Source organism: Cololabis saira, chromosome 10, assembly GCF_033807715.1.
Source record: "Cololabis saira isolate AMF1-May2022 chromosome 10, fColSai1.1, whole genome shotgun sequence".
Taxonomy (NCBI): Eukaryota; Metazoa; Chordata; class Actinopteri; order Beloniformes; family Belonidae; genus Cololabis; species Cololabis saira.
In genome coordinates, this window is record NC_084596.1 from 13349524 (window position 1) to 13363733 (window position 14210).

At 39.9% G+C, this 14210-nt stretch overlaps 1 protein-coding gene across 2 annotated transcripts in view; it reads right to left on the reverse strand.

The window, feature by feature from the left end:
* The window catches only part of LOC133452442 (netrin-G1-like), a 107570-nt gene that overhangs the window by 67944 nt on the left and 25416 nt on the right, over positions 1–14210 (reverse strand). The gene's annotated exons all lie outside the window — the stretch shown is intronic.

Genomic DNA, 14210 nt, shown 5'->3' on the forward strand with positions numbered 1-14210 from the left:
AAATGTTTTTCCTTCCATTGTGAATGTTCTGAAGCTTTTATGAGCAATGAAGATACAGTGCAGAAATAGAAAAATTTAAAAAAAAAACAACAATTTCACAGAAATTATCACCTTTAAAGTTAAAGTTTTTGTCCAAAAATAAATGATAGTATAACCTATTACCATTTTACCTTATAATGCCAGATTAGATGTATCATAGTCAATCCATATAGTTCTGAGACCTCTGAACCACCCCCATAATAAAAACATTTAACTGAAAATGAAAATGATGAATGAATAATATTACACAAAAATGTAAAAATAAGAAATAAAAACCTTGATAATATACCCAATATATTAATTGTCAGGGTTTGACATTTCCCCCAGTTTGTGCTTTCTGTTCTGCACCGCCTGTTTTCAATCTGCCCTGATTGTTCGCACCTGTGTCTCGTTATCCCCTGTGAATATCTGGTCTTGTCTTTCCCTGCTCCCTGTCAGTCCGTACTGTTTGCTCCCTCCATGTTCTCGGCTTCAGGTTTCCTGTTCATGATCCTGGTCCTTTTTGATCCTGCCAAGCAATGCTTTTGGTTCTTGTTTTTTTGTTATATAAACCCTGTTTTTTGGAACTCCTGCCCCCCACTCTCCTGCTGCTGGGTCTTCAAACAACCATCCGTGACATTAATAATGATTAAAACAATTATTTTGTAGAATCTGTCAAAGAAGAAACTTGGGGTGTTTTTTAATTTCAATATATAATCAACACTTAAACACACACAAAAAAAACAGGATTTTTGGTGTATTAATTCATATATCAGGCATTAAAGGGATAAGCAATGATGAAAATGAACTTAAGAAAAGATTTAAAACAAACGAAATAATTGCACAAAAGATTCATCACATTTGGATGTGAGGCCGTTGGGGTCAACTAGCTTTGCTACTGTTGTAAATAGTTACACAAAGCATGCACATTTCCCTGAGTTACAAGAAGAAAGAGCTAGAGACGGAGGACACCTCTGTACAGCTTTCTTTTCCCACTGCATTTGAAAGCACTTCCATATATTATTTGAACCTTATTTGGGAAATAAATCTTGGTTATGGTTTCTGAGTGTTCAGAAAAAAAATCCAAAAAAAAAAAAAAAAAAAAAAAGTTTGGACACACCTTCTCATTCAAACAAATGGGGATGTATGTGTATGTATGTATGTATAATTATATATATATATATATATATATATATATATATATATATATATATATATATATATATATATATATAAAGCTGTAGACACAATCTGTATTTAATACAAATCAAGGTTTCAGAAGTTTTTATGTGTGAAAAGGCATTTCCAAATAACTATTGTGTGTCAATATGTGTGTGTTTGCGTGTGTGTGTTATCACACTTCATTTTCCTCTAAATTGGCTTGTAAAGCTGCTCCCTCTGAAAACAGCAAAGTAAGTAAGCCCACAGCAAACTAAGTGATAAAAGTTGGCCCAGAATTTTTCAGAACGCTGGTAGAGAAAATGAGAAATCATGACCCAGGTTGAAAGTACTTTTGGAAAAAAAAAGTCAATAAAATGGCAAGATTACTGTTTCACAAGTGCATTTAGACTTGGCTAAAAGCCTCACAGGAAACACGCAGGTTGACCCTCATACATGAAAATGTATTACTCTTCCACCGGCTGAGTGTCCTGTTATGATTCCACCAAACCAACACCATTTCCATCACATTCAAACCAAAGTGTGTTTCATAATATAACGATGTCAGTTCTGCGGTTGTACGAGATGTTGACCCTCTCGTTGAAACGACACCATGGATACCATATTCTTACTGAGTGCCACTGCTGCCTACGCTAAAACCCAAATTGCTTGTGTAATTGATATTCCTGTGCGGTATTTCAAATGAGATGGGAACGGAATCCCGATCAGTGTTTCTTATGAAACACGCAAAGGGACATGCATTTTTCATGGGCCGGTGTTCGCTCTCTACCACAGACATCCAGTGACTCTGGCTGTTTGTGCGAGCGTGTTTGTGGGGGGAAAGAGAGGCGCTCTTGATGTGTTTGTGTTTGTTTGTGACAGGGAGCTCTGAATGCGTTTGCTTGTGTGAATGTAGCGTGCATGTTTGTGTGTGGGTGCGTGCGTGCACATGAGTGTGAGTGGATAGCAAAGAGGAAAAGCGCGAGAGAGAGAGCGAGGGGAAAGCTGAAACGGGGCCAGAAAACACAAGACTCACTCCAATTGACATTCCTCTCACCTCTGCTCCAGGAACAATGAGGTTAAGTGCTGATGAGATTCAGATCAACTGTAACGCTGTTCGATAATCAGCAATCATCCAACACTCTACATGCAAAATTATCTAAAGGTGAGAACAGTGCAATCTGCGATATTAGCCACTTATCTCTTATATATTGCAGTGCATTCAACCCAGACTCCCGCTATGTTGAGGGGAGATCACTGGAAGGAATACTGATAAGCAGAAACCATTATATTTGATTTAAAAAAAAGACCAAAACGCTGCTCTTTGTCTTGGAATAAGTTCTAAAAAGATTTTTTTTCCCCAAGAAAAGAAAAAAATATATATTTGATTCTTTATCTCCTTCTCAGAACCTTAATGGATGACTTCCCTGTTTATAGATACACATCTCTGGAGTCCATTTCATTTCCTGTGGAAGTGTGATATGCTATCAGTGTCTTGCTCCCTAAGCTAGAAGAGCTAACTGTTCAACGAGAAAGGAGAGGAACTTGCAGGACTGTGGGTCACTAGACTGGCAGAGCTCGCTCAAAGCGGCGTTACATGATCCAATTAGAAGGGTAATAAGGGTTATACTGCTAGCATGCCGTGTGAGAACAAGACAGAGCGGGAAGGGAGAGGGAACGTAACCTTTTTGGATCGTGTTTTTTAAAGGCCGATCTCCGCTGCTAAAAGTATTCTCCTCTCACACCCGTGCACACCCACACAGCCACGCTAACACATAACTTTAAAAGGCCAAAGAGTAGCCTGAAACCACAAATGCAGGCATAAAAAAAAAAAAAAAAAAAAAAAAATGAAGAGAGATTGGAAAGCGAGAGCTAAAGGGTAAAGGGGAGGATGGTGGCTGTCTGAGTTCTGCCACAGGGACAATAAATTTCACTTGAGTCTACAGTTTACCAGTGATGTGTGATGAGGCTTGTTATATTCCCCGCTTGTGCTCGAACAGGACTGGAGGTCTGTTAGTGATGGAGGGCAAGAGCGCAGGCATTGTAAGAGGGAGTTATTTCCCTTGTTGTCACTCAAACGTATTCTCACTTATTTTCATTTCACCGGTTGTCACGGTTTGGTTCAGGATCAGTGGGGAGGCCGTCTTTGGATGGCTGCCTTCAGATCAACCGTGGAGGGAGCCTCATTCACAGATGATTTAAAGAACTGTGACCACAATGTCCATGGCTAATGAGAAAACAATTTCCCGGCAGAACGGTGAGAAGGAGAGTAAATAGAATCTCTAAAAAGGAAAAAAACTCGCCCAATCAAGTCGCCGAAGTGTTCAGAAACCGGTGAGAAGTAGTCATGGATTTGATTTCATATTCATCCTTTCCATGTAATCATTTTCAATCATTTTCTTGGCGCCTGCACCTACTTCAGGCCTTCAGGGAAGTGATTACTCCAACTAAGGAGCCTGTTCATAGATGGGAAGTGGTCGAGGGCAAACATTTATTATAAAAGATTGTCTATAAAAGCCCAGTAATAGAAAGACACTGCCCTAACTGACCATTATTTACCATGTTTTTATTGTCTCCCAGTGAACCTGACCATATCGGCATGCTTTCATAGAGTCCAGTGTCGGTGAAATGGGAGACTAACAGAAAGGTCAGCACCTTTCTTCACATTTCCTGTGGTGGTTATTTAACAACAAAAACATTGCCTTATGAAGATCGATACGTTCTGTGGTCATTTAAAACCAAAGGCTTCAGCGCGGTACCAGGGGGAAGCTATTGAAAAACTATAAAACCTCTCAACTTGATCCTTTACCTGTAATCATGACTGTAGGAGAGCCACCAAGTCTGCAGAGGATTGTTGTTTTGTTTTTTCTTGCAACCAAAATGAACTATTGATCAACTCAAACATAAAACCGCATAAAAATTAAGAACAGGCATTAAAATATTATCTGGCTTGGGGCCGTTATCGAACGTGTGAGTTACCATTTCTAACCAAACTGTTATATATCTTTATGTAGACTGACTGAAAACCTTCAGAAAGATATTTAGACATCAGCAGTAGGGATGGGCGATATGGACTAAAAAATGTATCACGATAATTTCTGGCATTTATCCTGATAACGATAAAAATGACGATAAAAAAAAATACCAATTCAACTCCACCTTTGTAACTATAAATCTATCTCACTCTCAGATCCGCCATGATTGTTACACAAAAATGTCATCAATGGGAATTTATCCTTTTTTCTCTTTCTTTCTTTCTTTCTTTCTTTCTTTCTTTCTTTCTTTCTTTCTTTCTTTCTTTCTTTCTTTCTTTCTTTCTTTCTTTCTTTCAGGCTCCTTTCTTTCTTTCTTTCTCTCTTTCTTTCTTTCAGGCTCCTTTCTTTCTTTCTTTCTTTCTTTCTTTCCTTCTTTCAGGCTCATTTCTTTCTTTCTTTCTTTCTCTCTTTCTTTCTTTCTTTCAGGCTCCTTTCTTTCTTTCTTTCTTTCTCTCTTTCTTTCTTTCTTTCAGGCTCCTTTCTTTCTTTCTTTCTTTCTTTCAGGCTCATTTCTTTCTTTCTTTCTTTCTTTCTTTCTTTCTTTCTTTCTTTCTTTCTTTCAGGCTCATTTCTTTCTTTCTTTCTCTCTTCCTTCCTTCCTTCCTTCCTTCCTTCCTTCCTTCCTTCCTTCCTTCCTTCCTTCCTTCCTTCCTTCCTTCCTTCCTTCCTTCCTTCCTTCCTTCCTTCCTTCCTTCCTTCCTTCCTTCCTTCCTTCCTTCATGTACGTTGTGCGTGGATTTAACGCAGAACCATAAATCAGCTTTACACAAAAACTTCATCGACGGGAATTTATTGTTTTTACCCCGAGATGACAAATTCTTACAGTGGGGAATTTTTTTGACGGTTTATCGTGAACGGTAAAATATCGCCCATTCCTAATCAGCAGATAAGAAACAAACTGATTTTAAGGGATTTAAGGGATTAAAGGGGCTGGAGACCAATTTTTCCATTCAACGATAAACTTCTCTAATAATAGTTATTATCAAAATATATTGTTTGTGTCCCAAATCTGTTTTATTCAGGGCAACCCTGCATAGGCGAGGCTCTTATTGGGCTGCAGTCTCCCTGATTTAATCTCCTGACCCTGCCTGAACTCCCACAACTCCGTCTGCTGACTCAACAATTAAAATGTGACTTGAAATGATGTATTAATGCGACTCAGCACAATTCCTTCAAAACAAAAAAACAAAATCAAAGTTGGCAGAGTTGTGGTAACAGAGGTGAACACTTGGAAGACATAATGTGTGTATTTGCAGGCTGAGACACATAGAGTGCTTTTGTGCCATCGTTGCAAAACTGATATCCAAAATTGGTGTCTTCTCCTAAATCATGAGACATTCTCCTTCGCCAATTATTTCTTCAAGCATCGAACACAGATCAGTTAATTTTCACTTTTTATTTACTGCTCCGCATGCTGATGAAGCGTTCTTGACATCTTACCCAAGATTAAGCGGATCCAAGTTGTACAGTATGAGATGTAATGATGGTGCAGTCTGCAGAAGCATTTAGGTAGGATCACCTTTTAGTTGTTCAAAGCTCAAAGCTACTTTGTGAAGTTGTAGCTGATGGCAAGCATGGGGCCCATAGGAATTAAATGGCGCTCCCTAAAAATAATCACATTTTCTTTTGAATAAGATTGAAATGTATATTTTAGCATGAAAAATCCTTTTACAAGGTGTATTTCCCTTTTCTTTGAAATTACACAAATTTCAAATTAAAAACAGGAAATACAACTAATGGAAATGCATCAATTTTGCATAAATTCCCAAGACTTTTTAAATGTTTTTCACTTGCTTTTCAGAAAAGAAATATTTTTACAAAATTACAACAGAAACACCCTTTCTAACACCTATAGGTCACAGTGATGACCCACAAAGGATCACATCTGTATTTCTATAGGTGCTGGCTCATCCTGGGTACGACGCTGCAGACGCAACAATACAAGTTATTGTCCTGCAAAAGTCATCAACAGTTGTACAAGTCATCATAAAGATTGGAAAACACAGCAATTCTATGAAGTCTCTCAGACACGGCCAGCTCTATAACGTCCTTGTCATCCCACATCTACAATTACAATTCTTTGCAGATAACAAAAAAAACCTGATGGCTAGATTGGTTGTGTGAATACAAATGATCCTAACAAACTGTTTCTGGACCTCCATTGCCACTATGGACATTTTGCTTCATAATAAGCATCTCCATGGAAACGCAGTGAATTAGCAGCTGACAATCTGAAAAAGTGCTAAAGCTTTGCTTCAAAGCTGTAAGAGAAACTCAGTTATTATCACAGTAAAACCTTTGTTTGCTCACACATGATACTAGGAACTGTGTAATTACCCTTCCCTAGATTTATAACTTTTTTTCATTTTTTTCCCTGGTTTTTCTCTTTTTGAGTCATTTGTACATTTGATAATGGTGATACTTAAATGATTTCCACATGTTTTTCCTGGTAACATTCTTTAAATGTCACATCACACATCCTTCTTGTCGCTATGATTCCCCTTTGATTTTACTCTGTAATTTTAATCCCCATGATCCAATAATCCATGCCACAGCCTGTAAAATAGCCTTCAGAGTTTCCGCACCTTTTGACATCCAGCGCGTTCAACACCGCAAAAGCTTCTAATGATCGGTGTCTTATTGGTATTGCTGACATATCTATTGCCGCTGTAGCTGCTGTGTAAGCGAGCCCAGCTGGTTTCTATCGATGCTATATGATCCGTCCGGAGGCACTGGCTTAGTGCAGGAGGCTCGAGCGTGGAGTCTGCGGCTGGTCGCAGCTTAATGATGTCCTGATCTCTGCAGCCTATAAGGTCAATCCAATATCGGGGAGTCACACAGTGGGAGAGGCAGAGAACGAGGAAGACACAGACAGACACTTGAGCTGGGAATCCAAATGTCATTCATGGTAATGTAACGCGATCAGCACACTTGGCTTCCTCTTAGTGGATGTTGAGATGTGATTTCAAGGTTGTGCACAAATATTAATAAAAGTTTCATTTGTAGTTATAAAAGCATGGTACGAAACATACTTTTTCAAAACCAGTTCTGTTACATCAATGGAATGATTGTAATTTTCACAGGTGTATTTATGGGAATTCATGTTTTTCTGGTAAATGGGCTATATGGGTGAAAAAAACTTTCAAAACTGCAGAATGATTACAAAAGGTAATGCACACAAGGGACATGTGACAGACATTGTGTCACTTTTTACTGAAGGTACAAGGTTACAAGGTTTTAAGCACCTACATTATAAAGATAAGTTTGTTCTTTTGTAAAAAAAGAAGTTTGTTTAAAAAAGTCTTAGTGAATGGATGGAAAATGTATTTGGCTTTACTTTTATTCTGAAGCAACGCCTCCTTTTCAAGGAAAAAAAAAGGAAATGTAAAGCTCAAAGTTTCAAAATATTCATTGGGGAAATTACAAGAATCACACTTGCTAGGAAGAGATCATTACTTAGCAGAAGCGGAAACAAAACCCTCAATAATGAAGGCTTTTGAAATGGCACATAATAAAAATTGTTTGTGCAAGCAGCAAATTCAAACTTTTTATTTAAAAAAAGGAAAAATCTTTAGCTTTGCTGTTGAGTGTTGGATTTCCTGGCCAAATTTTTAACACCACAACTGTACCAGCAAGATAATCAGCCCCAGACACTTGGGGGAAACTGCTTAAAGTAAGATTTGAGAATCTCCAGCAAGCCTGGTCAAAAGCCTGAATCAGAGCTTTAAAACGCTGAGTGAGTATGAAGAGACCCTTGAAAATCAGAGCAGTAAATCTACCGAATTTGATGCAATAAAAATGAAATGAAGCACAACAAGGAGCTGTGGAGCTACTGGTGAGCATCTGCAGCACAACACGCCATTTTAAATGTAGTTTTGATGGCAAAAATCAGAATCCCCCCAAAGTTATCAAGTGAAATCTACCTATTGAGACCAAAACATAGTTTTTTCTTTTTGTCTATTTTTTCTGGAATTTAAAGCTTGAGCATTAGGTTCAATATTAACTGCCTTTTTTAGGAGGCTGTTTCTTGGTAGAGAAACTGCAACTTTTCTTTTTTTACACATTGAAAGACAAAAGAATTGCCTGTCTCCATGAGGAAGGAAAACACTGTAGAGCTCAACACGGTATGCCGAAATTCGACTAGATAACACATTTTTCATTAGAACACAATGCACAGATAGTCTGCTTTCTGCACATTTAATCACATCCTTAGTCTTTTCCAATTATAGTTAGTACTGCGAACACACTACGCACAAGCAGCCCTGCTGTTTGTTCCGTCAGTATATGGACTTTTTTGTGTCTTACATTAGGAATGGCACATGAACTTCCTCATGATATGCTGCCCCCATGTGGCCGGGGGCTGTATTGTTTCAAAGAGTGCCTTTAATGTTGACAGGGCTAAGAGCTTAAAAACAAAATCCAAATTACAAAGATTGTTTGTTAACTGTAATGGACCATTTAGATTATGATTTTATCTGTCATTTCAAATAAATGAGTTTAGCTTATCAGCAGACTCTCGTAAAATGGATGATCATTGACTTTTTATGGCACAAACTAAAATGGACATCATGAGAGAAAGAACTGCAATTTAATACGGATACAGTGTGTAACCTGTGTGTATTTTGTTGGTGAATATTGAGTATTCACAAAACTTCTGAGACTCCTGTGTGGCTGTGAGAAAAGTTTCTCTCCCTGGACCTGAGGTGTTGCTGGATTAATCAGACCAGCATCCCACTTCAGCTTACACCTCCCAACCAGCAGCACGACACCTGCAGACCTGTCGCTGGCTCAAATCCCCTCAATCACACGTTTCAATGTCCATCCAAGTCCATGGGGTGTGCCAGAGTAGACATTTCAGAAGTGACAATTCCAATAGCTGTGACTCAGTTTTAAGGGAATAAATCCAGTTGAATAAAAATGATGAAAAACTGAGCCGATGCACCATTTGAGGAAAGACGGCCATGTGAAACAGCAAAATATTCCCACCTCATAAAAAAGCACTCTTTATCCTGCACCCACACTGGGTTTTTGGTGGTGTACCGCTGCGAGGCTAAAAGTCTAATATTCGAATAGATATAGGGCTTTTTTTTTCAAAGATGGAATACTTTAAAGTTTAGAGAACTCAGAGACTGGGTGTTGACCCTTTGGGAGCTCAGTAAACGCCAGACAGAATGGACATTTGTGATGAGCTATGGTGAGATATTGGTAGAGTCAGAGCTTTGGCAAAAACTCAACAGAGCTTTAATGGGCAGCAGTGGCTCACGACGGAGCCAGGCTTTTCATTTCTCTGACCTTCAGAGAAACGGAGGACGGGCAGACTTCCCGTGTGAACTGTGCTCCGTCATATCATAGCAGAGGCTGGAGAATGGTTATGAACACCAAAGACACAACACGTAATTCACTCCCCAGCTTGTGGAAAACAAGTCATTTTACAGAACTGCGAGAAAACCTGAATGCACAGAACACGAGCACAGTTGTGTCCTTGGAACTAGGGTTTATTTTTCTAATTGTATTCAGATATTGTATCATTTGCATACACGTTAACAATCAGTACAATAGCATATTTCATCAAACCTCTCCCTCACATTCTTGTGGAGTTTTATAATTAAATGCCACAATCTTTCTTAAAGGGGACCTATTATGGTATCTAATACCTATTTTAAACAGGCCTTATATGTCTTAAAAACAAGCTTTTGATTTTTTTTTGCTAAATAAATTAGAAATTCAGCCTCTGAGCCATGTCTTTATCTTCCCATTCTCTAACCTCATTATCTATGCGGAATTCTGAGTGGGCGGGGCTATGATAATGAGGCTCTGTGCTGATTGGCTGCTTGAATGACGCGTAGAAAATGGCGGAAGCTCCGGCCGGCGGAGTTGTTGTTATTCCGGCCAGAGTTAGTTGTGGGCGTGGTTTCACGCATCGCTCCCGTTGACGGGAGCAGAATCTGAACGGCTCGTAGAAGTCACATCACACTGGACGGCTCATCCAGGCGGCTGTACAGACACTGCAGAATTTGGTTGCTTTCCTCCTTCTCTGAGTTGGCAGGCTGAGTGGAGACCACTTTATATATGTTAAAGCAAGAAAAAATGTGTTTTTGATAATAGGTCCCCTTTAAGGATTCAATCCACTGTATGGCAACCAGGTCCTGTGTGATGGCAGTGTTGTGTAATAAAGTACGATCCTAATTTCAGGATTTTGTTAAGATGCTGTGCGAAAATGTAAATAAAGATATAATTTGGTTGAATAAAAATCCTGTAAAAGCTGTGTACAGTTCAAAATGCAATACCATCCAAAATACCAATACACCTGAACATTTCCTGGTGTAGAATACAGTTTTATTGGAAGTTAGTTCTGGTCGAAGTGTCTGATAAAGTGCAGCTCGAAATTTATATGAACTAAAAACGGGGAAAATATTTTGCTCTCATAGCAAGAGTAATACTTATTTCCCAAACACCAAAAGCATCTTCTGAGAAGAGGAGGCATTGCAACTCGATGGTAAACATGTTCACATCCTAACTGTTCAAAAACCGCCTCTGGAATCAAATTCATTGATCTTTCAAAGAACAACATTTTAATTCAAACAAACTTCCTTGGTCTCTACATTTGAAGTTATCTTTGATCGTTAAATAATTAAATATAGGGATCGCAAAGATTTGCAAATTATGCGTGCAGTTTTATAGCCATTTTAATCTGCACTTTATTAGGGCCCGAGCACCTTCAGTGCGAAGGCCCTATTGTATCTGTAGGAATTTTTTTTCTTTCTTTCTTTTTTCTTCTGACGAAAGGAGGGCCTTTTTGCCCCCCTAAACGTGCCCAAAAAGTCACCAAATTTTGCATGCAAACCAGGCCTGGCGAAAAATTTGATATTTAATGGTTTGCATTAATGGGTGTGGCAAAATGGCTCAACAGCGCCCCCTGGAAAACTTTGTGCCTCAAGCCCCACGATACGGTTTGACGTACATGCACGAAAATCGGTACACACCTGTATCATGGCACAACTTAAAGAAAAGTCTCTTGGAGTCATGCCCGAAACCGAACAGGATGTCGGCCATTTTGAATTAATCGTGTCATTTTGGCGAAATTCATGCCATTCCTTCGGCAGTTAATACGGCCCGAACTGTAGCGTCCCCCCAAGTGTGTTATACATCAAAATGTGCGTCTCCATCCTCCGACACCACGCATTACTTTTCTCTTTCAAAAGCGTTACCGTTGCGACGCTAGACGCCAAAAAGCGCACCCACCCTTCATCTGATTGGTTCAGACAGAAAAAACTTTGTGCCTCAAGCCCCATAATACGGTTTGACGTACATGAACAAAAATCGGTACACTCCTGTATCATGTCGCAACTAAAAGAAAAGTCTCTTGGCGCCATGGCCGAAACCGAACAGGAAGTCGGCCATTTTGAACATTCTGAATTAATCACGTAATTTTGGAGCAATATATGCCATTCCTTCGAGAATTAATACGGCCCGAACCGTAACATGCACCCAGGTGTGTTATACATCAAAATGTGCGTCTCCATCCTGCGACACCACGCATTACTTTTCTCTTTCAAAAGTGTTACCGTGGCAACGCTAGACGCCAAAAAGCGCGCCCCCCCCTTCATCTGATTGGTCCATATTTGATAGTTCCCCAAAAGGCACCAAATTTGGCATGCAAGCCAGGCCTGGCGATAAATTTGATATTTCATGGTTTGCATTAATGGGCGCGGCAAAATGGCTCAACAGCGCCCCCCGGAAAACTTTGTGCCTCAAGCCCCACAATACGGTTTGACGTACATGCATGAAAATCGGTACACACCTGTATCATGGCGCAACTTAAAGAAAAGTCTCTTGGCGCCATGGCCGAAACCGAACAGGATGTCGGCCATTTTGAATTAATTGTGTAATTTTGGCGCAATTTATGCCATTCCTTCGGCAATTAATACCGCCCAAACCGTAACGTGCACCCAGGTGTGTTATACATCAAAATGTGCGTCTCCACCCTGCGACACCACGCATTACTTTTCTCTTTCAAAAGTGTTACTGTGGCGACGCTAGACGCCAAAAAGCGCGCCCACCCTTCATCTGATTGGTCCATATTTGATAGTTCTCCAAAAGTCATCAAATTTTGCATGCAAGCCAGGCCTGGCGATACATTTGATATTTCATGGTTTGCATTAATGGGCGTGGCCTAACGGCTCAACAGCGCCCCCTAGAATACTTTTCTCTGCCATTTGAATGGTTTGACATAAAGAGTCGTGGGTGGTGTCATGGGACTCGGCATTGAGTCCTTGACCATAATTAGTGAAAATTAGCCCCGCCCCTTCTTTTGATTGGTTGTCCCTATTTCCTGCTATAACTTTTGAATGGTTTGACATAGAGAGTCGTGGGTGGTGTCATCAGACTCTGTATGGAGTCCTTGACCTTCATTGGCTTGAATTAGCCCCGCCCCTTCTTCTGATTGGTTGTCCCTTTTTTCTGCTATAACTTTTGAATGGTTTGACATAGGAAGTCGTGGGTGGTGTCATGTCTGATATGCTTATGGGGGGCGGTGGCCGTGAGTGCGAGGGCCCGTTCATCGCTGCTTGCAGCTTTAATTTAAATTGGAGCTTCAAAATGGACGCAAGAACAATACAGAATCTTCCATGTGAGAGGTTGTCTGTTCTTTGTGTGAGAAGGGAACGGTCAAGTCATTTGATAAAAGTTCAGGGTCTATTGACAGAAGAGGTTTTGTCAGCCATCACGGCAGAGAACAAAACACGTGGCTATATATTATTTGTGGCAGCTATGCAATGACACGCCTGCAGCTTATGTGAAGCTGTGCATCGCTAACAAAATGAAATCAGACGCATCAAGTGGTTATTTTAACAGGACATAAGAAGGTGACGAGGGGATGGCTGTAACTCGCTATTAAAGCAGAGGTCTGATCAAACACAAAACAAAATCTTCTTGTGGCGTTCACATTTCAATTTGCTTCCCACAAACACTCCGTCCTTTTGAACACGCCCCCCCCCCCCCCCCCCCTCTTCACCCCCCGCCAAAGCAGTCCCTGTGAGGGCGACGCCACCACCAGTCTCGCTCTTTGAAGTAAACTGCTCGGTAAATCAGCTGCACCACAGTTCAGGGACGCCAGCGTGATTGGGATTCTCAGGGTGTTGGGAGGCGAGAGGAAAAGACACTCCACATTAATTAACACCTGTCGTCATTATCTGTCCCATGTGGAAAAAGTCCACTGTGGTAAATTAAGCACCGACGTATTCTCATGGCACAAGGTTGTGTATGTGCACTTGATTATGTTTATGAAATGCACGTGTTTATATGCATGAAGCACTGAATTAAAATCATTTGTACGTGTCTATCTGCTGATTTTGTAGGTGCATGCACAAACCTGTGTATTTATCCGTCTGTTTGTGTGTGATTGAAGGTTCCTACTTGTGTGGGTTTGGACTCCCTCTCATGTCAGGAATAAATAAAAAGCTTTAGCATTGTGATAATTAGAGGAGATTTCATTCTCTTTCGTAGATTTCCCTCTCTTGGCATCATTCTGTGCCAGTAGATCAAACATTGCCTCCAAGTGTAGTAAAATTGTCACTTCTGATAATAATCCGGACGGAGATCATACACTGGCAGATATTTATGTGTAAAACAAACGCATCTCAGGAGATTTGATGTTTTTTATTCTTCAAAAAGCATTCGCTGTCAAATTGTAAATTTGAGTCTCACTGACTTCTACTGTTCCAAACATTCATATTTTACAAACTACACGCACAGTTTTGTACTTTCAGGATGTCTTACAATATGTTGCATGTCTTGTTTGTGACATCTCAACTTTTTAGTTTTTTACTTTTTCAGATTTTTATCAATTTCCAAAAAAAACAGTTCACATATTGCTATGGTTATTGGGTTATCTGAGTTGTGTTAAGTTCTGTTTTAGTTTCTCATCCATGGTTACTTATGCTCTTTTGTTGTCTTGACTCCTGCTTTGTGTTTGGCATCGTTTTATTTTGAAAGAACCCT